Below are 26,707 nucleotides of genomic sequence, written 5' to 3'. Positions count from 1 at the left end.
GTTATCCGGGCGATTTCAACTTGATGTTCTCAAACGTTTTCGCTAGCAGATTTGCCATATTCTTGGCAGAATTTGAAAATGGCCCGTTGTTCAAACTACGACATTGTGAAATTACGCCGCCCAAATTCAACTACCCTTCACAACAGAAACCGTAGTTCTGTTTATACTGTATGCAGGCAACTGCCTCTTGTTGGGACTGGCGAAGAACTGTCACGACAAAATCTTGTGGTGCAAACTCTCCACTGTTGTGCACCACAGCGACACTAGACGTCAAATCCATGAATTTAAAGACTCTACTATGTACTACTGCCTTGTCACAACTGCAGGCAATGGTTTATTATTGTTGCTGTGCATTTGGCTTTGCAATATGCATTGCTGTATGTCTACTAAAGAATGTTGTACACTAAAGAATGTAGAACAAACAGTTACTCACGACTTCCATATAACTGCGAGCGTTTATGCTGGGCGTGTAGAGAGCAGTTCCATAGCGATGGCCGACTATGACCCACGCCATGCTGAAGAACCTTATGCCATGCAAACAAGTGATGGTACTTCCAGATCTAGAAGTCGATATCGCAAAGAGCTTCGAACCGTTCGTGTACACCGAGAAGGCGAGCAGAAGGTTGATGCGAGATTCTGGAACATTAATCGTAATCCATTTATAATCTCTCAGAACAGATTAGTGTCCCATCTCACCATTGTTAGCCCTGTGAATAATGTACCATAATGGCGTGTAATGTATTCGAAAGTTAATTTACAATTTTCCGTAAAGTATCTCAACTAATAAGATTATTGGAGGATCCGATACCATAATAAACCAGCTACAAGGAAATTGTCTGTTTCCTTCAGAAATACAGTTTTTCAAAAGAAATCTTACCCATATATCTCTGAAAACTTACAGGTAACAGGAAAAATGCACATGTTATAATATGATTGCACAAGACTTTCCCGTTATAACTTTTGTTCATCCTTCAAAATAAATTTAAAATGTTACATGTATATAATCTGGTATCAGATCATTCAGTTCACATGGAGAGATAGAAATTGATTGTATATCCTTCATCTACTCAGTCTCAATGGCTAAATAGTTAGCGTACTCTTCAATACGATGGGGCGGTGGGGATTCGAACCTTAACTGGTTAATTTCTCTGGCTCCGTTATTGGGTGTGTTTGTTCCTTTACTTTATACAATTTACGTCGCACTGATACATATCGTTCTTCTGGCGAAGATGGGAGAGGAAAAGGCGAGAAGTGGGAGGGAAATAGCCACTGCCTTAATTAAGATACGTGCCGGCTTTTTATCAGTGTGAAAGTGGAAAGCCACTGAAAATAAGCTTCAGGGCTGCCGACAGTGGTATTCGATCTCATTATCTTCCGAAATCTAGTTGACCCAAATCGCACAGCCACTGCTCGGTGTGGGTGTTCTGTCTTCATTAGAATTCACACAGCTAATACCTCATCCTCATAGCCGCGCTGGTCTCACGTAGGCATTAGTTCGGATACCCTGGACCGGGCCTTTCCGGAGGCCATACGAAATTAATTATCATTAACCTACTCAAAACAGGTTCCTTCACTCGATTTCAAAAAAATATCGGATACTGAATACCTTATTTCTGTATACCAGCTGAAAGGAGCGTAATTCCAACTAAATGACATCTCCAGTAATTATGACCTTTGGCTGAACTCAATGGTCTGAATGCCAGGACATCCGAAACCACAGACACAATAAGGATGAGTAAAAGTTACGGCGAGTATGAGGAAGAGTTGATTATTGATATTAATAGCGTATGGTAAGGAAATTATGTACGTATGCATAATATAAAAAATATGCACAATAATAAGAAACATCGATTCACATCAAGCTTTAGTGTTATGCGTTATCATATCTGAATGTCCAAATTTTGAATCCAGTATAGTTCTTCCGCTGTTGGTGATGGGAAGTCCTCCAATCTAGCTGAATATGCCCGTAGAGACACTCGCTTACAATGTAGGGAATGGTCTGGCTAGAGGCTCCATAATCACATTCTGGAGGTGGTACAATGTTCCTCTTCTATAGAGAATACCTGCACCTTTCATAAACTGTCGTGATCCTGTTCATTCTGGACCAAATTGCACGCGGCAGTTGGGACCCGTTAGCAATTTTTCCCCTATCTGAAAATATTATGCAGGGGCAAGTCAGTAGAGTTATTCCAGTGGCTTTTCCACTCCTCCAAAGCACTGAAGTATTTGGACTTCTGCAGAGCAGCATCACAGAGGGGTGGATATCTTGATTTCAGTATTTGTAGGCTAAGAGCTGGTATGTCGCCTAGAACAGGTAGCAGAGGATTCTTGCAGATGTTATTGTGCTCTCGAACAAGAGCACTGCATATTTGTAAGTTAGGCGGCATTATACCGGAAAACAGTGGGAGCCACTGGACTGTTGTTGATCTGATGGTGCCAGATACAAGACGCATGCTGGTATTCACTTGTGGATCAATATACTTCGTATACGAGCTATTAAGAAGCACCGAAGCATAATAGTGTGCAGTAGAGAAAACCAGTGCTAAGGCTAAAGAGCGCAGGATATTTGCAGTAGATCCCCAAGTAGTGTCGGTTAGCTTTTGAACAATAAAGTTTCAGGTTTACAGTTTCTTCTATGTCAAAGGTATCAGGTATAAGAGAGGAATTTATTATATATTTTCGACAAATAATAATCTTACCGAAGCTTTTTAAGTTGGTGATTCGTACAGATGTGAGATACAAGTTGAGTTACATGATCTTCAAGTGAAGCACCTTTGAGAGACTTGTATATATACAGAGATAAGTACACGACAAACAATGTGGTATGATAAAGCAATGACAGATGATTGTGGGAAGGAGGACCAGTATGAAGTGGAGATAAGTATACAGAAGGCCAAGTACAAACTCCACAGGGTCATCTTCAAATGGACATGTTTTATCATCATCAGTCCCAGGTATTTTAATCCGGTCATTCCCAAACTGAGGTCCGTGGACCACTGGGGGGGTGGTACAATAATATTGTAAGTTGTAAGCACTTAATGAGCGAAATTTAATTGTACACCCACAGTAAATTTAGTAACTATGTCTTCAGTGTTTTATATCTTACATAGAGTATTATTACCTACTCTTAACTTGGGTGATAGACCGTACAAGAAATACTATAAGGCAGAGTAAGTGGTGTAATAATGAGACACATGAAATTTATAGTATCCACACTCAGGCCATATTTTCTACGTCTCGTTGAGAAAATCTCGTGCATCAAAAATCCCTTCTTTGAAACTGAATATTAACCGATATCCCTTGAAGAAGACCAACTAACCGAAGTATCTTGGCAGAGAGAAGGTGAAAATTAAATTGAAATATGGTATGGGTGGAGAATCACATTGGGTGGACTGTTTATCTCCAAGAAGTTACATGAATATATCACAACTCCATGTCTCTGATCGATATTTGTGTCCACTACATCCGCTGCAATCGACAATTTCTAGAAACTCTTTCATGACAACATACCCGTGTGAGTGTACCTATTGTGTTCATACACAAATGAAAACGAAGTAAAGAAACAGAGGCTGATCTTCGGTTCGAATGACTACGGTTGGCCTTTAGAAAACAGTACATTCCGTCTCATTGATCCAACAACTACAAGTGAATTTTTTCCAAGCAAAATTCCAGATCACGACTGTTGTAATCATTGGCCAAGTGTCACACTGTTTTACTATTTCTGTGCATGTATAATATACCTTTATTTAAATGAAGTTAAAACAAGCTTTTAAATAAAATGAATATTAGTCCTAAATCATACGAATAAAATCAAACGCGGTATCATTTAAGAACTGTGTTTTTTGTTTACTGAATGCCGTATGGCTAAGGGGTCCTTGGACATCCTTGCGATATGCGCTTGGAGCCTCAGAGAACAAAAGTTAGGGAAGCCCTGTTTTAAGCCCTGAGAATTCGATAGTTGATTGTATCGTCAGCAGGCTATAGGGGTACGTGTGAAATAGGCCCTCGTGGAACATCCTGGGCAACGTTCACTACCAGGGCGGCTAACGTTCCAAACTTCAAGTTTTATAATTTGAAATACAGTCGAATCTCGACATCTCCAATCTTCATCACTGAAATTTCCATCACCTAACTGCGATCATAGCTGACATTGGCCAAATTTTTTATAACGCGCTGCGAGCGTAGCTCTTAGTAAGTTTTGACAATTCACTAAAAGTCGAGATCGAGGTATGCATGCATTCATTCTGACGGCTACATCGTGTTCTTTCATGTATTAGTTACAATAGTATTTCAACAGATGACAGCATAATGCATTAGTAAATGTGCTCTAAAACATGGCTTCTCGCGGCAAACAAGTGCCACATGAAAGTGATATTTTTGATAATTTATTTAATCGTAATCCCTCATACCTAAAAGAAATTAAATTTTACTAATATATAGACATTCACACGTATTCACTACAATAGGAAACTTTTACATCTGTAAACTGTTCAGTTTTTGAGGTATAGTTGTACTCATTTAAACAATTCACCCCTACTTCCACCCTCTTAACGAAGGAATATCAAAAAATTCCCCCTTAGTGAGCACCTACACCGTAATATAAATGTATCCCCAAAATTTCATTTCTTTCTGTAAAGTAGTTCAGGCTAGGCGTTGATTAAAGTCAGTGGTAGTTAGCCTTTTATATATAGAGATAACAGAGTACAATCGCTCTATAACGTAGTTATATTAACTTGACAATACCTCATGGTCGAAGAATAAGTCTCTCCAACAGCCCAAGAACAGCACGTAACGAGAGCTGCTTATATAGGCCAGTTGAAGAGGGGAGCTACAGGGGAAATCCTGATACACTGCACTGGAAACGACGAGAATTTCCATGAAAAGTGTACAGTGTAGAATCTAAGTAACCGGCTGAAAGTAGTCCCGTAGCTGTGACAGTGTGCGGATGTCAAACGCCGGAAAGAAAGGTGCGTAAAATTGCGAATGTTGACAATGTTACAAACCGAACCTCGATATCTCGAATCACTTTGGGGGATGAATTTTACATCGACTTATCGAAATTTCGAGATATAGAGTATTTCCGCCTTTTGCTATTGCATGTAATCGAATTTTATGTAACTACGGCTTGATAATGTCATAAGTGTTTTTAACCGTATAAAAAGAAACTATTTGGTCATTTTAATTATGACATATTGTAACAAGTCGTTGAAGACAGAATTCATAATGCAGAGGAACATGAAACGTACCTCCGTAACAACTACGGCACAATCCGTTATTTTATTCTGCTTTTCACTCTCGACGGACTCTGTGTATAGGATCAAAGAATAGTGCACTTAACGCCTTGTCTAGTGACGATAGAGAACAGGGTTCATACAGCTCCAACTTCTTACGTTCGACGAACAACGGCTGCTATTTAAACATAGCGAAGTTGGACTGGAAAGTAATATACTGTAGTACCTTCAGAAACAATAAGGCACAAACCTTAACCCATTTCGGTCTGGACCTGAATATCCCTAACAATCGTTCTGGACTGAGCAGTCCAGACAGATAGCAACATGTTACCAAGATTAACAGGAGGTTAGTTCAAAATACATTCAAGTCATTCCCAAAGATTGATAACCGATAGAAGATATTTAGAAGAAAAGTCTAGATATTATTTCGGCATGCATGGGCAGGGTTTAGCTTGGGTTCACGAGCTGACATTGGAATAATCAATGCTAGAATTTGAAAATGAAGTAAATAATATAACGTCTAAATAATTCTGATGACCACAATGTTATAATTTAGAAAATTCATACGACACTTACCTGAATGTAGAGTATAGAGATCGTAAGCCGTGCTGAGAATCACCAACACGCCGACGACAATGAGTAAACTCCTGTAGAACATAAATGAAATCCTCTGTTAAAGCTCATTCCTTCCTTCGTCTTTTATAATCAACGTACGACAAAAATTTCATTGTGATGCGTATTGACAGTAGTTGCAATAATTGGTAGATAAAATAGACCAGTATCACTATCACTAATGACTAACATTTATAGTCATTTAGGTTTGTACATAACGTGACTCCAACAAGAATAAAAGCTGCAACATCCCCCACCAGTCCTCCATTAACCTCGCTGCCCCGCCTCGAGTTCCCCAGCTCTCCCGCAATGAGACCGCCCACCGCCATCCTCTGCCATAACCTAACATTCAGTGTACTGTACTTTGCCACCGGCATCAGACTCCCTTGGAAATGTTTAGAAGTTGGAAGGAGAGTGGGGGTTAAGTTCTGGATACATCATTGCTTTTTGCCCCACATACGGCAGTTCAGATTCTTTATATTTCCCTTTCTTATCTTTATTACAGACATCGTATCGACAGAACACCTACTGGGCGACTATCAGTTTCTACTTCCACTCAATCACTCACAAGTGTACAAACGTTATTTCTTAAGATCAAACAATTCAAGAATGGACTCCAGACAGTTTCTCGCCAATTCAAAACCAGGGCACAACATTGTATGACGTATGAACACAAGTGTCACCAAGCTTTCCGTCGGAGATTGATTTAACGTGTATTATCTTATCTTGATATCTTGGCATGTTTAATGTTTTGATTACGCCAAGGTCTAAATTCATTGTACAGTATGTGTTACGCACCAAGGGCAAGTCAGTAAGTATCTGCATTTTTGTTCTAATCGTCTATAGGTTGGCTCTATGGCGTTGTGTACTCACCAGCAGCTAGATGACACAGTTGCCTACGTCCGTGGTAGGTTTCGGTGTTATCAGATCTCTACAGCTTGCACTGTTGCGACGTAAAGATGGCCGAGTCACTTTGTTTGCACCAAAGGAAGAAGAGCAGAACCTTGGCTAATGTGCGTATGGCTTTTCACGTCATCAGCAATCACTCGTCAGTTATTCAGGATCATATCACGCACTTGTTCAATATTGGCATCAATTAAGGCTGAAGTCGGACGCCCGGATCTTCCTCATCCTTCAAGCTCCTGCGACCACTTTAGAATTGTTAAATCCACTGGTAAACATATTGCTGTGGCAAAATATTGTTCCCGTATTGTTCTGGAAACTCTCTATGTATTTCCGCTCCTGGTACACGCTCAGATTACAAAAACGGAACCAATTCTTTTGTGAAAACTTTACAGTCTGTTTGATATGCTTCGGCGAAACTTTCTCATTATTTCTTCCCCTTTTCACGAGAGATGTCATAACGTTGAATTTCAAAATTACCTTCTTCACTGAAATAGGACCCTTTGGCCACTCGTCTTCTGTCCATTTCTGATATTTTCTTGCCCATTATAATCTCTTTTTCTTCATGGGACACGTTAAAAGCTTCTTTCAGATAGGTCTTTGAAATTTCCTTCCAGCTTCCGAAGCCGTCTACGAACTGTTGAAGCATCAATGTTTACTCCTGCACGCTTCAAATCTTTTCTTAAATAGAAACGAATTTTTCAGGATTAATTTTGCTTGTTCTGATGAGATAGGCATCATCTTTCCTCGAGGTTTCCCGTTTTCGAACCCACCCCACTTTCCTTTGAGGTGAAATGGACCCACCTCATTTCTCCTCCTGATAATATTACTAACTGCCACCAAACTTACATTACATTCAGCAGATATTTGTTTCTGAGTCACACCATTAAATTCGTGGAGGGTTATAATTTGACTTCTCTTGTTTGGTGTGATATCCATTGAGACTGTATACTCACTGAATGCAATTCCAAACAGCTTCAAACACATACCAAGTACGAACTTTCAGTCACAAACTATTCACTACAATTGCCTCTCTTAATAACGAGTATCCATACTGCTGTTAACAATTGGCTGGAAACACTTGTTACCTCTCTATTAATTACAAAAGTAAATGTACCTGCTCGTTCACATTCATGTGCCCAAGACTGTATGTTCTCTTGCAATATCCGCTGATTTTCCGTAAAGATAGAAGATGGGTACTTCCTGAATATTCCACCAACAGATTCACAGCATAACCAAACAAAAACGTGCATGCTATTTTACAATGAACACTAATGCAATAGCCGATAACTTCAGTTTCATAAATATATTTTAAACAGTTTTGCGTCGATATAATGGAGCAAATGATCACAGAAAGGCTATATTACATCCGAAAACACGAGGAATTGAGTTATATTTGCCTCCGAGATGCGGTAAGCTGAAATTGAAATATTGATCGCTAAACTTTCGGCCAGTACCTAATACTTCCGTCATCATGATACGTGCAAGAGAAGACGCAATGACCAATTTTTTAGAATTTTGGCAGTTCGGTGTTTTCACTACTTTTATATGCTACTCGGAGTAGGCTGAGTTAAGGAACGAACTGTTTCCTAGTCAGGAACGTTTTGATGGACATGACCTTACGGTACGATTATTTAATCTTATAATGAAATAAACTGTTAACAACACCAAAATAAATGACTCAAAGGCTTCCATATCTACCATTTTGTAGCGCAAGAGACGGTTGCCGCATGCACATATTCTCTTGTACGATGAAATATACTCCTTTAAAATAAGTTGAACTCTAAAACCGTGATCAGCATTCTATTTTTAATATATTCGTTAAAATTGTTATTCATGACCCGTGTGGAAAAGACAGCATTGCTTCTCCCTGTATGATTCATGTAGTTTACTTCAGAAAATATACTCGATATTTGATTGCTGAAACAATAACTAGATGAGATATTTATCCAGTAGAAGCACTTACGATGGAGGAATGACTGCATTGTTGACTGTTCTAGGCAACCAAATCACCATAGGTAATGGATAAGTTGTTCCTTATTTTTCCATATTATGTACGAGTTTCAAACCCCATATCAACGGTATGCTCATTCGGTCATGACACTCAAGTATATATCACCGTTGCGCCTGCAATAAGCGCTGTGTGAGGTATTTCGGCTCAGTACTTCGGCCGGAAAGATTCTGTCATCTAAAGTTCAAGTTCAGTATTGTGTGACTAACAAGGAAACATCGGCAATGGTGAAGTCGCCGATCGCGATGAAACTTAGAAAACACATTGAGGTACACGTAAAAATGACGTCGGCATCAATTTTGGGTGCCAACATTCATCAGGGCGTTAACTACGGGGCCTAAAAGTTGCGACATTTCAAATTCCGCGCGATCAGCGATGAACACCTGCTGGCCAATGCTAAGATGGCACACTGCGTACTTGGAGACACGCCTCTGCACCTCCTCCCCTATCCGCTCCAATTGGTTCGCCACTGCAGCCGGCAAGCGTGGGGAGAAGGGAAGCGTCCGGTGGCGAACCAATTGGAGCGGGTAGGGGAGGAGGTGCAGAGGCGTGTCTCCAAGTACGTAGTGTGCCAGCTTAGCATTGGCAGCAGGTATTCATCGCTGATCGCGCGGAATTTGAAATGTCGCAAATTTTAGGCCCCGTAGTTAACTCCCTAATGAATGTTGGCACCCAAAATTGATGCCGACATCGTTTTTACCTGTACCTCCATGTGTTCTCCAAGTTTCTTCGCGATCGGCGACTTACCGGTTGCCGATGTTCCCTTGTAAGTGCAAACATCTGAGGCAATGACAAGGGAAAGGTAGTAAGTCACAAAAAGTGAATTTTATACTGAGTGACCAAAAGTCGCGTGTAGGGGTGTCCCGTTAGAAAATGTGCCGTCTATGTCCCATGAGCGTTGCGGCTAGCTGAGGCGCAGCTGAGCAATCTCTCACAGACATCAGTGTCGTGAAGGTGGCAGCACGTCGCGACTTAACCGATTTTGAACGTGGGCGCAGGGGTCATAGCAATGCGGACACTACACGCGAATTCCTATTTCCGAAGTTAACAGTTTTAAGGGTAGATCTTCAATATCGCAGAGAGAATGTTACCACTCGTGTAAACCACCGCACTGGAAGATCGCAGGTGTCTAACGAATGGACACCACGTCGCCTCCATAGAACCATACTGGGCGTTCGACGGGCTTGTGTGAGTCACATCACCGCCCAGCTGAATGATGGCAGGCAGAAACCCATTTCTACTAGTTCTGTAATGTGGCAACAACACCGCATAGGCTTTTCCAGCTGAAGACCTACTCGTGTCCTTCTGCTGACACCTCGACACGGTGTTCAACGACGTGCATAGGCCCCACCAACATCGGCAATGGACCATGGAACAATGACGGCGTGCGGCATGGTCTGATGACTCCCGGTTCCAGTTGTATCGAGCCGATGGACACGTGGGAGTGTGGCGTATGCTCCATGAAGTTGCGTGTCAACAAGGTTGTGTCCAGATGGGAGAATGCTCAGTTCTGGTCTGGGCTGAGTTCCCATGGTCGTAATTAGGCCCCGTGGTCTGGCTGCAGGGACCGCTGAAAAGTACACGGTATGTGGACATAATTCAGACCAACTGCACCCTCGTAGAGATGACATGTTTCGAAAGGACAATGCGCCACGTCACCGTTCTCTAGTGGCACCCAGGTGGTTGGAGAGAGATTGAGAGATCGCGGAGGAGCAAGTTGTTGTTAACATCACATTCAGTGTCTTCCTCTGACGTTTGTCTTAAGTGTACAGGAGAACAAGAGAGTATTGCAAGCATTGTGAGGCAGGTGATATTTTAACAAATATAATGTAAAATCATGAGTAATCCATTTGTCAATTACGTTCTACGCACGAATTATGCGGTAAAACACATTGTGAAAATTCAGTCTAATTAGTTTCTGAGTTGACGTAATACGCATGATATTTTTCATCGAAGAAATCCAGAATGGCCCAAAATCCTTTTTTTTTCGGTTCGCTGATGGTTGGCCTCCTTATAGGTGGTTTTAAAGACTATATGTTGTTGACCACCCTCTTTTGAATATATTGTGCTCCTTCAGTGGTTCTAACACTTTGAATGATTGCCTTATCTTCATTGACGGAAGTGCAGCTCTTGAAAACCTTATAAAGCTCTCAGTGCCCCGCGCAGGAGCATATCCACTCTACCAGTAGACTTGCTACCTTTTCCACGTCATTGGCATGAGCGTTTACCACCTTCTTAGTGAAACACAAAATTTCGATTGTTTTTCCTTACTTACTCCCTTTTCCCATGACAACGCCTCAATTCGCGCTCTTATGATATACGTATTGCGGGTCAGTATTTCTCCCTCACTATCATCACACAGCGGTTTACGCAGGCGCAAGTACGACACGTAAGTAGGTAAATACAGGATCCGATCAAGCAACGATTGTGACGGGTAGTAGAAAAGGAGGCCTGCCATTACAATGAAAATCTCCAACCCGGTCTTGAAATAAAAAACGACGTACGGCGACACAATATAGAATTTCGAAACGAAAGCAAGGGAACATCAGCTGGTATCCCTATAATCAAGCTAGAGAAATCGAATAACATGCATACATTTTCTTTACAGTCTGTTATGCCTTCCAGCGTTCAGTCTGCAAGTCTCTGTGAATATACTAACAGCCGCCACAATTCTCTATTTTAACTAGTTTTGAGATCTCGTTTAGTTCTACACCGCTTTCTTTTAAATCGTTAGAAACTGAGTCTAACCATCGTCATCTTGGTCTCTCTCTACTTCTCTTACCCTCCGTAATAGAGTTCATTATTCTCCTAGGTAACTTATCCTCCTCCATTCGCCTCACATTACCACACCTCCGAAACATATTTATGCGTACAACGTCATCCATAGATTTTCCTAACTTAAAATTCATCTCCTCATTCCGAGTACCCTCCTGCTATTGTTTACACTATCTTTTCCAGCAATCATTCACTCCCGTAAAGCAAAATATTATAATAAATTTTAACATTCACATGTTCGTCGCTTATCATTGTTACATGAAAATGTACTGTATTCTACGCACTGTGATTCTAGGGAAGCTATAAATAGTTGTTCAAGTTTCTGTAAATTTACCGTCCTTAAACACATAAAGAAGATGTATTTTCCCCATATTATGTCGCCTTAAGTAGAAAACCCTGGTACTAATGTGCTTTATAACTTACGTGGCAAGCCAGTCGGTGGTATCGAGTTCTAATTTCTGTTTGGTTTGACACTGGCTATCCGGTACAACCGCGGTTACATCCACAAGCCTGAACAGCGGTGACACTGTTTTTAGTCTCTCCAAGAAGTCCTCCTGCACGATGTGCCCTATGTCCTCTCCATCGCAGGAGGAGGGGACACATGCACCCAGCGTGAGAGGTCCCATCCCAGCAGCGGACACCGTCTATAGGCAGAAAACAAGAGAAACAAATATGAGTTCCAAAGGATATTTCCATTAATTTTTTATCAGGGCTGTAAATTGAGTAGAAACAACGAAGTCCTGACACTCGCACGAGATCTGGAATGCGCAAATAGTATACGGCGGCGGTCAAGTGGCGCTGTTGTCTATGTGTAGTGTGCATTTGATGAGCGTCCAGTTGTAAGTGTTGTTGCTGTGTGGCGTCGAAGTGAAAGGTGTCAATTTCACAACTGTAAAGTATGTTTTCAAAACGTGATCAAGGTTCTTGAAGTAAAATCGAGGTTACCAATGGCAGAACTGCATCAAAATGTTATAGAGGATTACGCGAACGCTGAGGCGAGAATGTATTACCGTACAGGGAAGTCACATGATGGGTCAAAGCGTTTCATGCTGGTTTGAATGAGGCTGCGGCCGACCAATCCTCAACCAACTCACCGCCGTACAGAAATGACACCGGTACGCCATGGCTGGTATCCACCTGGACAGATACTCTAACGAAGGAGATGCATTTCTTCAGCGTATTGTCGCAATTGACTAGACGTTGGCACGAGCCTACGACCATCAATTAGAGCATCATTCGAATGAATGGCGTCACTAAGGTTCACCACATCCACAGACATTTCTACAGGAACCCAGCTTATACTGATTGTTGCATACGATTACGAGGGTGTTATTATTATGCATGCTGTGCGTGATGGACAAACCGTCAAGAGTGACTGCTGTAACCGATTTCTGGAGCGATACCTGCACCTGGCTATGCGGCGTTAATGCCCACGTTTATGGCGAGTCGAACACCCTATCTTGTTGCATGGCAACGCAGGTTTTCCTGTCGCAAACAATGCAAATTTCTTACTGAAACGGTGGCATTGGGAGGTCTTGGAACACCCACCGTCGTGGATTAATAAAGGTAATGCGAGCGGTGATATGTAGGGTATTTATGTTTTGGAAATGTATTAACCTGTGTATTATTCAGTACTGCGTTAGGGGGAGATTATTTGAGCTGGAAATGCACAGAATCCCTTTTTGTAGACACGTACGGAGACACAGCGCTGTAATCAGGCAGAGAAACAATTCAGCAAGTTAAGTTTGGTGTCCCTCTATTACCCGTGTTTAAGTTACTGTAAAGCGGAGTTCAACCAATCAGAGACCATTTCTTATATCACAGCGCGCAAAGTACAAGGGCTGTAAATAGAGTAGTAGTCCAGACAATCGCAGGATATCGGGATTGCGCAAGTAGGATATAGGTGCGGTCAGGTGGCGCAGTTGTCGATGTGTAGTTTGCATTTGAGCGGTATCCAGTTGGTAGTTGCTGTGCTGTGTGGCTTTGAAATGAAGAATGTCTATTTCACCGCTCTGAAGCATGTTCAAAAGGTGATCAGCGTTCGTGGATTAAAATCGAATTTTCCGGTAGCAAAAATACATCAGAATGTTATCGAGGATTATGTGAATCCTGTGACGAGAATGCATTACAGTATTAGACGTTTGCGTGATGGGTTAAGGCACCTCGTGTGGGTCAGATTGTAACTGCGGACTTTCACTACACAGGATCATATTGACATCGTGAGTGGCCTCGTTTCTGTAGACTATCGATGGAATGTCCGGGAATCATCCGTAAAGATTGATCTGCGTCATCAAACTGTATGGCACATACCAACGAAATGTCTTAACGGCGGCACTGGGAGTTCTTAGAATACCATCCGACTAACCAGACATGAGTCCTTGTGACTTCGACCTGTTTACGAAGTAGAACGAACCCCTCTGAGTCCACCGATTTCGTGACGTGGCGTCTGTACTCCTCGCTGTAGGGAGTACCGTTGCTGTCATCAACAGAGAACGCCTTGCGAGCGGCTTCCCGACATTTCGCAAAAGGTATTAGACTTTGCGGGTGTCCACATTGAATATATTAAATGCAGTTGTACCTGTTAGTTCATTAAATATTGCGTTCTATGCATATTGCCACTATTTTATTTGCAGTCCTCGTAATTTCAGCACGGTAATATGCCATTTTCCGTACTTGTTTGAGTACGGGAAGAAGGCAGTTACGTCACAGTGTGAATAAACTATATTTGCAGAGGTTCTCCATCCAATGTCCCAAGCTGCGCCATTGTACTGTAATTCTGTTGATTTGTCTCGAAATACCTAAGAGTAGGAATTGAATTTATCTCGGGACCACCAAACTGCAGTTGGAACATTTTCAGTACTCATAATAAGTATACTTCCAGAATGGTAGACTACCAGAAAAAAATTAATTATTTATCCATTGTAGATAAATAAATTAGCCACCTTTTACAGACAACGTACAGTGCTCTTGAATGGATGTTGGCTAAATAATTACCCACCATTCTAATGATTTCTTTTCCAAAACTAACTATCAATCCATTACAAAAGTATTCCCAATCCACCCATACATCACATTTTAACCCAAAAATCACAAAAAAGTTTTATGACTAAGAAAAGTATTATTGCCCTGTTTTAACTGGTACATGGAAATCTCATTTACCTCCTGGTTATAAGATGTAGTACAATTCGTGTTCGGAATGCTCTGCCCACTGTGCAACCTCAATATAGGCGAAGCTTAATAGAATTTGCTTTTAAAGGTAAAAATATAACCTGGAAATTCTAAAAACATTAGAATGGCATGCAGTATTAAGTTTTACTATTCGAAGAATAATGGTAGATACAGCTGCGTATGGCACCAACTGGTGCCACATGTCAGGACTCATTCAGGCGTTATTCTGTGACTTACTTAATGAAACTACTTCTAGGATTACAAGGAATGAAATAGTAATAATACTTACCTCTCGTAGACTACCAATACTTTGACAGATTTTAGAGACGATTAGTTGCCAGACTTATGCCTCATTTTACGTTATAATAATTCTACGGGTACGTGATTGGTGCATTTGTGTACCTCCAAATACCACAGGGCTCGGCTGGACTCGAACCAACACTCTTAGGCTCATAAAGTCAGCGTTCTACACAGCCATGCGAATAACAGTATTTAGAACAATTTTCTCTGAGGTTTTATCATATTACTGAATATATATCTTTCTGATCCCTTAATACCTGCAAAAAATGTGTAAGAGGTGATGAACAAACGGGGCCCAACCTGATGAGAAATTCCGATGCTAATCCGTAGCCTTATTACTTTGAATTGCTTGTCCAATGCAGTCAGTTATTACTTGCTATCAACGAAGTTATTTAACAAGAAAGTCATCTCCCGTACTAAATTATCCAAATTTGGTCTTTTTTTCGACTCAAGCTATTCTTTTCAAAGGTCAATAGTAACAAATATGATAGTAGCGAGAACGATCGCTTGTGCGATCAGGCGTTAACAATGCCAGGGTTTATTTCGAATGAGGATATAAAAACTACAGTGGTGGGGTAGTGTGAGGCTGATTGAGGATTACAGGGTACCCGAGCGATCAATGGGCTCCGACTTACATTGATAGAGAATGAGACGGACAACCATGACTAGACCCTGTTATTTAGGTAGGATACCATCATTGTTTCTGATGAGGATGGAGTACTAGACCATTTCTTTCTCTCAACCACTGTTATACAAATGGCCAACAGCATGAAGGATGCTACTCATGAACTACAGCACCTCTACAGTATTGCAGCAAAAACTGGCTTGAAGGTCAACCTACATAAGACGGAGTTTAACAGTGGTATAAAGCTACCTACTTCTACAATGTCACTGGAAATAACATTTTAAATAATGTTCCCGCAGGATAAACTTAGGACCATGGATCCCAGAAAGCGAGAACGAAACTTTGGCCGTAGACACCAGGTGTACCAAGTTAGAAAGGGCCTATTATTGCTGTGAAAGCATCTACACCTCCAAGTAACTCTCCAAGAACCTAAAGCTGAAGCACTACAAGACCCTTTGTACTTTATTCCAATGAGTGCTTCTTGAGGTATCGAAGGGGTCCATTTATGAAACTAGAACTTAAGGAAAGGAAGAACATGAGGAGGGTAGTAGGACCCGCAAAAGAGTAGGACGGCACCTACAGGATAAGGCACAACAACGATTTCTACGGACATCAGGAAAATATAGTCACGTGTATGAAGAAAAGGCGACAGGCTTTCTATGGACACATGACCCGCCTGTAACCCTGCAGGCCCACCAACAGAATCCTCACAGTGACAAATAGGGGAAAGGCTTCCAATGCCAAGTGGATCACCTCAGTAAAATCAGAGCTGGGGAAACTCTAGATCCCATTAGAGATCATAGAGAACAGTTCTCAGTACCGACAGGCCATCCTACAGGGAGTCTTCCCGCTGTCGCTCGCAACAATAACTAGTACTGATACCACCAGACATAAGTGGACGGATGGAAGGAAGCAGGCACGCAGCCAGAAAATGAAATGAAAGCGTACTGGGCAAATGAAAAACAGAAGACCATAGCTATGAATTAAGACGAGCCATGTGGTGCCTAGTAGTCCAAAACGAAACGAAAAACAGCTAATAATAATAATAATAATAATAATAATAATAATAATAATAATAATAATAATAATAATAATAATAATAATAATAATAATAATAATAATAATAATAATGTGCCTTTGATGGCGGAATCTAGTCTTTACAGTGTTTACATGTCTACTGGATAGGCTAGAGCAATTTTGTTACTTTCATTGATCTGTCTCTGTCCCATCCTTGGCTTTGACAAAATGAAAGTGACTGAGGTATGAGCGATGCTAGTAATGTCATTCCTTATGCAACTAGTCCCTGCTATGATTGGTGTGAAAATGTTGCTCATAGGTTCGGTTGGTGCATGCATTTCAATGGGATTGTTAGAATTATATGTAACAGCAACTTCTGGCTCAGTGAGGAAAGTAACGGGAAACTACCTCCCTCCACATTTCCCTAGTACGCCTCTTCAGTGATGCCTAGGACATCTATGACGGCTGATGGCAGAGCTGTTCAGGATCCAACCAGCTTTAGGGCTGATGACTAAACGTACTTTCAATTCTAACAATACATATAATAGTCCTCTTTACTATTTTGTTGATGGGGTAAAGCACCTGGACGTTAATGTACGTAAATACCTTCATTCGGGAAATCACAGTAATCGTGATTATAAACAAAGGTTACATAATCGAAAGCGACTTTCAACCTATTAGGTCGTGTTACGTACATTTAGTACGTGATGAAGAGATGTTAAGTACAGAACAAAAATGGCCAACCAGACACCAGTGGGATCCGAACCCACAACCTCCCGATTTCTCGTCGGTTGCTCTTCCAATTGAGCTATGGTGGCCTAGGCCATCTTTGTTCTGTTGGAAAGGATCTAAGCTACAGGTCTGGTACTACTACCATCACACTGTAGAGTGCGTTCAAGTTGCCCGTTGAGGGCCAAGTCAATGAATATTGAATTTTCACGACCTGTAGCCTAGATCCTTTCCAACAGAACAAAGATGGCCTAGGCCACAATAGCTCAATTGGAAGAGCAACCGACGCGAAATCGGGAGGTTGTGGGTTCGGATCCCACTGGTGTCTGGTTGGCCATTTTTGTTTTGTACTTAACATCTCTTCATCATCATCATCATCATCTGTTTACCCTCCAGGTTCGGCTTTTCCCTCCGACTCAGCGAGGGATCCTACCTCTATCGCCTCAAGGGCAGTGTCCTGGAGCTTCAGACTCTTGGTCGGGGGATACAACTGGGGAGAATGACCAGTACCTCGCCCAGGCGGCCTCACCTGCTATGCTGAACAGGGGCCTTGTGGAGGGATGGGAAGATTGGAAGGGATAGACAAGGAAGAGGGAAGGTAGCGGCCGTGGCCTTAAGTTAGGTACCATCCCAGCATTCGCCTGGAGGAGAAGTGGGAAACCACGGAAAACCACTTCGAGGATGGCTGAGGTGGGAATCGAACCCACCTCTACTCAGTTGACCTCCCGAGGCTGAGTGGACCCCGTTCCAGCCCTCGTTCAAATTTTCGTGGCAGAGCCGGGAATCGAACCCGGACCTCCGGGGGTGGCAGTTAATCACGCTAACCACTACACCACAGAGGCGGACTTACATCTCTTCATCACGTGATAAATGTACGTAACACGACCTAATAGGTTGAAAGTCGCTTTCGATTACAATGTGGTCGTGAAAATTCAATATTCAAAGGTTACATATCTCTTCATATGGTTATGAGGATATTTACGGCTTGTAGTAAGAACGTAGAGGAGAGGGCATATAAGTCACTGGTAAGACTTCCAATTAGAGTACGGTAGGAATTTATGCTACCAGAAACTCCCAAGGGTTACTTCACTCGAGAACTGGGGCAGCAGCATGACTTCTTGTGGATAATTTCCCAGAAAATGGTAGTGTTACGGAGATGGTGTACACTTTGGGCTGGGGAGACTTGGAAGAGCTATTTTTTTGCTAGTTGCTTTACGTCGCACCGACACAGATAGGTCTTATGGCGACGATGGGACAGGAAAGGGCTAGGAGTGGGAAGGAAGCGGCCGTGGCCTTAATTAAGGTACAGCCCCAGCATTTGCCTGGTGTGAAAATGGGAAACCACGGAAAACCATTTTCAGGGCTGCCGACAGTGGGGTTCGAACCTACTATCTCCCGAATACTGGATACTGGCCGCACTTAAGCGACTACAGCTATCGAGCTCGGTGGGCTTGGAAGAAAGGAGAAGAGCTGCTCGACTAAGTGGTATGTTCTGAGCTGTGAGTGGAGTGATGGCGTGGAATGAAATTAGTAGTTTAATAACCTTGACTGGAGTTCCTGAAAGTTAGGAAGATCATAATATCCAGTTGCAGTTAAAAAGACAAATTAGTACAAATAATCGTTTGTGGATGAGGAATTCGGAATTGGAATAATTTACCCAGGAATACATTCGTAAATTTTCGATTTATTTGAAATCATTCCAGAACAGACTACGTCAACATTTGGTAGGGAATCTGCCACCTGGGTTACTGCCCTTAATGCAGATCGATTATTATTGTTTCAGTCTAGCCCAAGCTCGCATAGTGTGCAGATGTGCTGAGTCAAGAGTGCCGGTAGAGCGGCAGTGGAGTGTGAGAGGTAAGTGCAAGAGGGAAGACAAGAGTGAAGAGGAAGATGATCGGTGTAGAGCAGTATCGGGTAGTTATTGGAAGATGGCAGGGGAGAAGGAAGAAGGACACAGCCAAAAGAGTTGGAGACAAAGGGGAAATAAGTATGAAGGGTGAGATGATAATGGCGGTAGCCGTGATTATGATACTGCTAGTTATAGGGGACGTAGAAGTAAATCCCGGCCCGTCTCCCAGTAGCAACATGGGATGGAAAGATGTGGAAGTCATAAGAAGGGTAGTAAGGTTGTGGAAGAAGTATGCCCATTTGAACAAATAAAAATATAATTCAGGAACAAGTGGAAGAGTTTAAAAATACGAGGCAATGGATTCAGGGAAAATCAGAAGAAATAACGACCAAAGTGGGAAACAACAAGAGAGAAATTTTGTCACTCAAAGAGAAAATAAGCAATATGGAAGAAGAGGTGATGAACCTGAAGGCAGAAATAGAAGACAGTACCCAGGAACGCAGGAAGAAGCGCTTATTTATATACGGAGTGCCGGATGAAAAAGGAGAGGACAAAGTGATGACAATTTACAAAGTTGTGGAAATCATCCAAAACCGAATGAAAATTAACTTCAGTAAAGTGGACACAGACGATGTGGAACGGATCAAAGCTGAGGGTAACAGGCCGATAAAAGAGAAGTTGTTATCTTCCCTGATGGCGGAAATAGTGATAATCTACAGATTAAGAGAGACATGGGAAGAGAAGGGATGAAGAATTTAGAAACCCTTAAGAAACATTTAGTAAGGGCCCGACTTCAAGGATTAAGGGCTCGCAATTGGGGTCAATAATTAGTGGGAACCAATGGCCAATGGACCAGATTTTGGACAGTTACAAAATTACGGGAATTAGAAGAAAATTGGAAGCAAGAAGAAGTGGTGGGGAAGAGCGCGGAAGAAAGGCAAGTTCTAGAAAGCACGATCGAAGAAGATGGATATGGTGACTAGGAAAGAGCAAAGGGAAACAGGAAACCGGGTGAGGAAAGGCAAGGAGACGAACATAGTGAAAGAGTGGTTGTGCGTAGTGATAAGGAAAGAGCAGTGGACAGCAGTGTGGAAATACAAATGTTTAGAGAAGCAGCTATCGACACAGCCAGGGAAGAGGAAAGGCAAAGAGGTGAACACAGTGAAGAAATGGTTAGGCAGAATGAAAAGGAAAGGTCTGACAGGGAGGGAATAGAACTGTTTATGAACAAAGTGGTGGGTGGATGTAATTGGAGTGGTGGGAGCAAGTAATACGTGTATATGAGGAATAATTATGGTTAGAAAGAACTGGAATAAGAGGTGTATTTGGTGGTATCTTGTGGGTGTTGATATGAAATGATGCTTCAAAGATGGGTATGGTAAATTGAGTGAATGTTGAGTGTGATTGTTATTGGTATTGGAAAAGTATAGTGCATCTAGTGGTTCAGTATCGTTTTGATAGGTTACGTAGTGATTAAGTGTGATTTTGATGGATGTGATGATTGACAATAGACTTGAATTATATGAGTTGGTATTTTGAGTGATTGTTGATAAGAGTGAGTAGGGTCAAAGATGGATGGATTATTGAATGTGAGTGAATTGATAGTATATAGTAAATGAGTTGAAGAGTCGAAATCAATGTGAGATTAGGGCTGGTAGGTTTTCGGTTGGTAAAGCTGGGCTGCCAAGTATGATAAATTTATTTAGTTGGTAATAAGTTGGATGATGGTAAAAATTGATATGTAATTATGGTTAGTATATGCAGAGTGTGATTGAAAGAGAGATGTAAAGGGACCTAGTGACGCATAGTGGATAAACTACTGGTTTGTTAATAAGGCAAGAAGTTAGATATTGATGGTATAATGAGTAATGAGAGGTAACACGAAAGAAGAACAATGCATAAGGTAGAAACATGAAGACAATGTAGGACACAAACTCAACAGTGACGTAACATGATGACTATGCAGCAAGTGGTAGTAGATTATGTGAGGAGAGGAGAAGGAGGGCATTGTCCTGCATATGGGTGGCCTTACGCCAGAGTGCCGTACTGCCCTATTTCATTTAAATTTTGCGATTTCAATTTTTCCGTTTAAATTTCGCCTTGTGTCATTTTTTCATCTAATTGCTGTACTAACATGACTATCGGTTCTCCGGAAGGGAGTTCTCCGTGGGCCATTTGTCAGCTGGTGGCGAGTATTTTATGAGAATTTATTTTTGTGTGTGTTTGGCTGTATAGGAGTTTGTCTAGGTTAGGCACTATTATTTTTCTTTATTAACAGATCAATAATGGTAGTAAATACTGTAGATATGGATGAAAATAAAGATGAAGTATAGATTATTATTGTTTGATTGTTTCGATGTTAAAATTAATTTCTACATCCAGGAAGAGTTTCATCCCACGAAATCAATGAATAACCGCTTGAAGAAGGAAGATTCTCAATGAGACATTAACGCTTACTTTTACACTAATTTGATTCTGAATCTCAAATTTGTATTCTACCATCTCAGCTACTTGGGACGTTCTCGAAATATTCGTGCTTTCTAGGGATCTTGGGAATATCACGCACACTGGAACTAAGTTGGGAGTTCTAGGGTTCCTGAAGTGCTTCATTAATAATTGAAGTCTATTTTCATATATATCTAACTTTATACTACTACAGTCAGTAAGTTCGTGGACTGCCGCCTACAGCGTAGACAACACAGTGTACACCTAAATATTACAGTCAAAAAATTATGTTCATGGACTGGCGCAGTTCAAGGATCACAGGCAATTGATCTGACTTTTTCGCGACTTTTTCCGTCGTGGTGATACGGGCGATTTCGGCATCATAGAATCAAAGGTTTCGCGCGACTTTTGGCAGAACTTGAAATTTACCTGTTGCTTAAGGTAAGACCGAATGCCCTATCTCGCCAATGTTAATATTGTATAATTCATGTTCCTTTTTCTCAGAAACTGGTAAAGATAAATGCATGAAATTTTACAGTATATTCCTCAAATCTTACTAGGTGCTGGGATCTACAATCGGAACTGTGGTTCAATAAATGTGGGAGTAATGATTTTTTTTTGAAATGATATATTATAATAACAAATATCATGAACAATGAGGCATAACTCCTAAGTTGTTAGTCGCAATGACCTGATTGTAGATCCCCAGCTGTATTGTATACACATTAAGGCCCGGTTTCACAGTATACGCTTAAGCCTTGGATCGGGCTTAAGCGGTAGCTTAAACTCTGGACGAGTTTCACAGTGGGGAGTGCAAGTGGTAAGCCGAGCTTATCTGTGACTGGCTTAAGCTGTATGAAACTGAGGTTTAAGCTAAGGATTCAGTTCGGATGGTAGAGCGCTGGCCTTCTTATAGCCCAACTTGGCAGGTTCGATCCTGTCTCAGTCCTGTGGTGAAGGTGCTCAAATTCATAGTTAGTGGGACGTAAAACCAATAACATTAAGATTAAATAACTTATATTTCTGAATATATTTCGAGGCTCGTGAAATAATACAGTTTCCGTGTTCCGATATACAGTAAAAGAGACAAAAATGTTGGTCGGTCACTTGCTTTCTTGGCTTACGCTGCGTGAACCATCAACGATAGACCCCAAGTGTAAGTGTACGAACTGTAGAGCATAGAAACCTCTACAAGAAAGTCCGCGATGGTATATACCTATTTCCAACAGTTTGCCCTCTAGAAGCGATTTTATGCTATACTCAGCGGTAAAAAATATAACTCCTTAACATTAAATAAATATTTCGATATTATCCTCGAATTCCTCATCGAAATAAATTTTTGACCTCCTCCACTATTTTATAAGGATTACAATAACCTTGTCAGGACATTATTTGCATGAATGGTTCAGAAGTTATGGCCATTTTAGACTGTAGTGGTAGTACGTGTCAGCAGGACGGGCGAGTGACCTTTTTTAAACTTTATTTTTGTTACTATTATTGGAATCACATTTTCCGTTCATTCTTCTAAATTATCTTGGCTGATAAACGATGTATAACCTACAAGTCAATCAATCATAGGCTATGGATGTCAAGGAACTTAGAATACTCTAGTACGGATGTAAACAAAGATGAGAACTGAATCATTGCGCATGCGCAAGCATTACCAACTTCGGAGATGTTCAGCTTAGTAAAGCTGCACATGGTCCCCCTACTGTGAAACTCGTAGTGTTTAAGCCAAAGAGTAAGCCTTGCTTAAGCGGCGTGCGTGGCTTACAAAAGCTTCGGCTTAAACTCAAACTGTGAAACCGGGCCTAAGTACCTGTCAAAATTTCATGGTTATGCATTGTATAGTTTTGAAGAAAAAGGAACATTTGTTGAGATTTTTTTAGTTTCAAGAAAATCAACTCCAAAATTGAAGAGTGAAAAAAGTATCTTCAAACTTACTCCATATATTTTCCTAGACAAATTAGAAGCATCCAGCACCATAATCTGACTAGTCACTGGCTAACCTGCTCCTTTTTCCTTCTTTCTTGCTTCTTTTGTTGCCATATTTGCCGCAAATTCTGCTTTTTGCACCCTTAACCATTCAAGAACTTTCAATCCAGATGCTGTATGCTTTTCTACTCCCAGTTCTTCAAGAACCATAAGTTGCCTGAATTCCCAGGATTTAAAGTTATTACAGCATCTGAGATCCCTAACTTTAATTTATTATATCCCACAAATCCTAATCCAGATGATATTATTTAAAAAACTGAAAGAAATTTGAAACCACAACAAGGATTCGATAAACATATAATTTTATCGCCAATTATTTGTTTGTAAACAACAGTAGGCAGACATATTAGAGCGCAACAGTATAGAAAACTTCCGGAGCTTTAAAATGAGCCAAACCACAGCCTTCTAGGTCAAGAAGTTCCTGATATATCAATGACTATACTAGAGATGGCTGAAAAATAACGTAGCAGTACTTTGTCCCAGTTACATGTCTGTCACTGTTACAAATGTAACGAGGACGAGAAATAACAGGTTATCGAGTAACGACAACAGAAAAACGTACTAGTGAAAACAGTAACTGGGAAGTGGGGACCTGTCACTAGTAGCAGCTTACAAACACAGAATGTGACCTTCAGATAGTACGCATGTCTTCCAAGTGAGAGCGCTTTCGTAGGAGATTGCTTTCAGTTCCTGCTGCCATCTGGTAGTGGTAACTAAAGTGTAAACTGTTATGACACATTCAACTGTTCGGGGGTTATCGCTGACTCAGACATCGTGCAACGCTACCTACATTATAATATTATTATAAGTTTCACCCGTTTAATTTTTCTTGTATCATAAATAAATCATTATGCTAACTTTCCATACTGATATTATAGAATGAACGTAGATAAAATGCATTTTGTAATACTATTTCACTTTGATAGAACTTTTCCATTGTCCTCAATTCCTTTCAAAGTTAATATTAGATATAATTTCTGTTACGATAAAAAGAATGACAGTGTTGGCTACATTAATGTAAATAAGTACTGCTCTCTCTTCCTGCGCAGTGTTATTGTTACGTGTAGGCAGCAGACACTTGTTGGAAATGAGTAAACGCGTGAAGACCAGTTCTTTGTGGAATTATTTCACTTCAATTGATAGCAACTTTGCAAAGTGTGATATATGTGGTAAAAAATGTTCGTACAAGTCCACAACTACCAATTTAAGAAAACACATTGAACGCATACACCCAACTGTCAATTTGCAACACGACAGACCAAGTAGGCCCACTGTGCAAGAAAATGACCCTGACGGCCTGGAACCAGTTCGACATCAAAATATTGCAGATCCATTTTTACCATATACTATTATTACTGAATCTGCTCCTGTGGCGTCAACATCATCTGCGACGTCTCCTGAATCTGTTGCGTCATCTTCTAGAACATCTGACATACCGGTAAGAAAACAAACCAGTATATCAACATATATCCCAAAGACAGTTAGCAGCTCTATGAAGAAATCTATAGACAGGCATCTACTGGGATTGTTCACATTGGACTTCCAGCCTGTTTCTATAGTTGAAGATAAAGGTTTTGTGCAGTTCGTGAAAGCGCTGAATCCATCGTATGAGCTACCAAACAGGAAGGTGATATGCAATGCAATGCTACCACCAGCATATGAACAGTGCGTCAATAGAGTTCATGAAATACTGAATACTGTGTCAAGTGTTTCTCTAACAACAGATTGCTGGAGTTCTAATGCTCTTGAGGGTTACATGGCAGTTACAGCACACTACATAACAGACGATTTCGACTTGAAATCCGTACTCTTGGGGTGCTCGCTAATTGACGTATCTCACACCAGTGCCAACCTTGCACACGAGATAAAAAAATTACAGATGAATTCAATTTGACTGATAAAGTGTTAGTTGTTGTCACAGATAATGCACCAAACGTCAAAAATGCTGTCACAACAGAACTCAAGTGGAAACATTTAGGATGTGTCGCCCATACATTGAATTTAATTGTGCAAGATGCGCTTAAGGGCATTAACGAAATGCACAATAAATTCAAAGCACTGGTGACATTCTTCAAGAGGTCTAATCAAGCAACCCAGAAACTGTTAAAATTTCAAAAAGATTCAGGAGTTCCAAATCCTAAAAAAGTGCTTCAGGATATACCGACTAGGTGTAACTCTACGTTGTTCATGTTCGAACGGCTGTCACTGCTAGAAGACGCCATAAAAAGCACGGTGGCTTTGAGTAATGTTTCGCTCCCTCCAATTTCAACAGAGGAATGGCGAATCTGCGGTGAATTGCCAAAAGTTTTGAAACCGTTTGAAGAAATCTCTTCGAAATTGAGTGCCGAAAACTACATCACCGCAAGTCAGGTTATAGTGCTTATTCGGGGACTGTCTGCAGTATGCAACAAACTTGTGAAAGAACACTTTCACCCCACAGTGCGGAACGTGATTGATTCCTTAGACAATGGAATTAGAACACGGTTTCCGAATTTGGAATGGAGCAAAACTTTGGCGCTGTGCACTTTTTTGGATCCGCGCTTCAAGCTCATTCCATTTTCGGGTTCCAGTGCTGCTGACTCCATAAAAAAGCATGCCATTGAGCTCGCTACGAAAGAACTGAACAGTCAACAAGTGTCAGTGAATGTTCAACAAAATATCAATACTACTGTGAGTGAAAGTTCCGCCTCCAATACGATTTCGGTTTGGGAGGAGTTCGATGCGATGGTTGCTACTGTCCAACCTCGGGGCACATCGTTATCGGGGGCAATAGTAGAAGTACAGCATTATTTAGATGAACGCCTATTGCCGAGGTCGGGAAACCCCTTAATCTGGTGGAAGAAATACCAGCACGTCTATCCGACCCTCTCCAAAATCGTCAAAGAAAGGTTCAATGTTGTTGCCACGTCGGTTCCTTGTGAACGAATTTTTTCTAAAACGGGACTGATAATTAATGACAGACGCACCCGACTTAGTCCTCAAAAAGTCGAGCAGTTGGTCTTTTTGAACGCAAATTCAAGCCTGTGAAGTTCGAGTGTTGCCTA

The 26,707-nt window shown here is 41.2% G+C and overlaps 1 protein-coding gene across 1 annotated transcript in view; it reads right to left on the bottom strand.

Annotated features, from left to right (window-relative positions):
- LOC136866636 (nose resistant to fluoxetine protein 6) overlaps positions 1–26,707 on the bottom strand; it is a 278,908-nt gene that overhangs the window by 86,266 nt on the left and 165,935 nt on the right. The gene's annotated exons all lie outside the window — the stretch shown is intronic.

This window comes from Anabrus simplex, chromosome 3 (assembly GCF_040414725.1).
Source record: "Anabrus simplex isolate iqAnaSimp1 chromosome 3, ASM4041472v1, whole genome shotgun sequence".
Taxonomy (NCBI): domain Eukaryota; kingdom Metazoa; phylum Arthropoda; class Insecta; order Orthoptera; family Tettigoniidae; genus Anabrus; species Anabrus simplex.
This window is presented reverse-complemented; position numbering and strand designations above follow the sequence as displayed.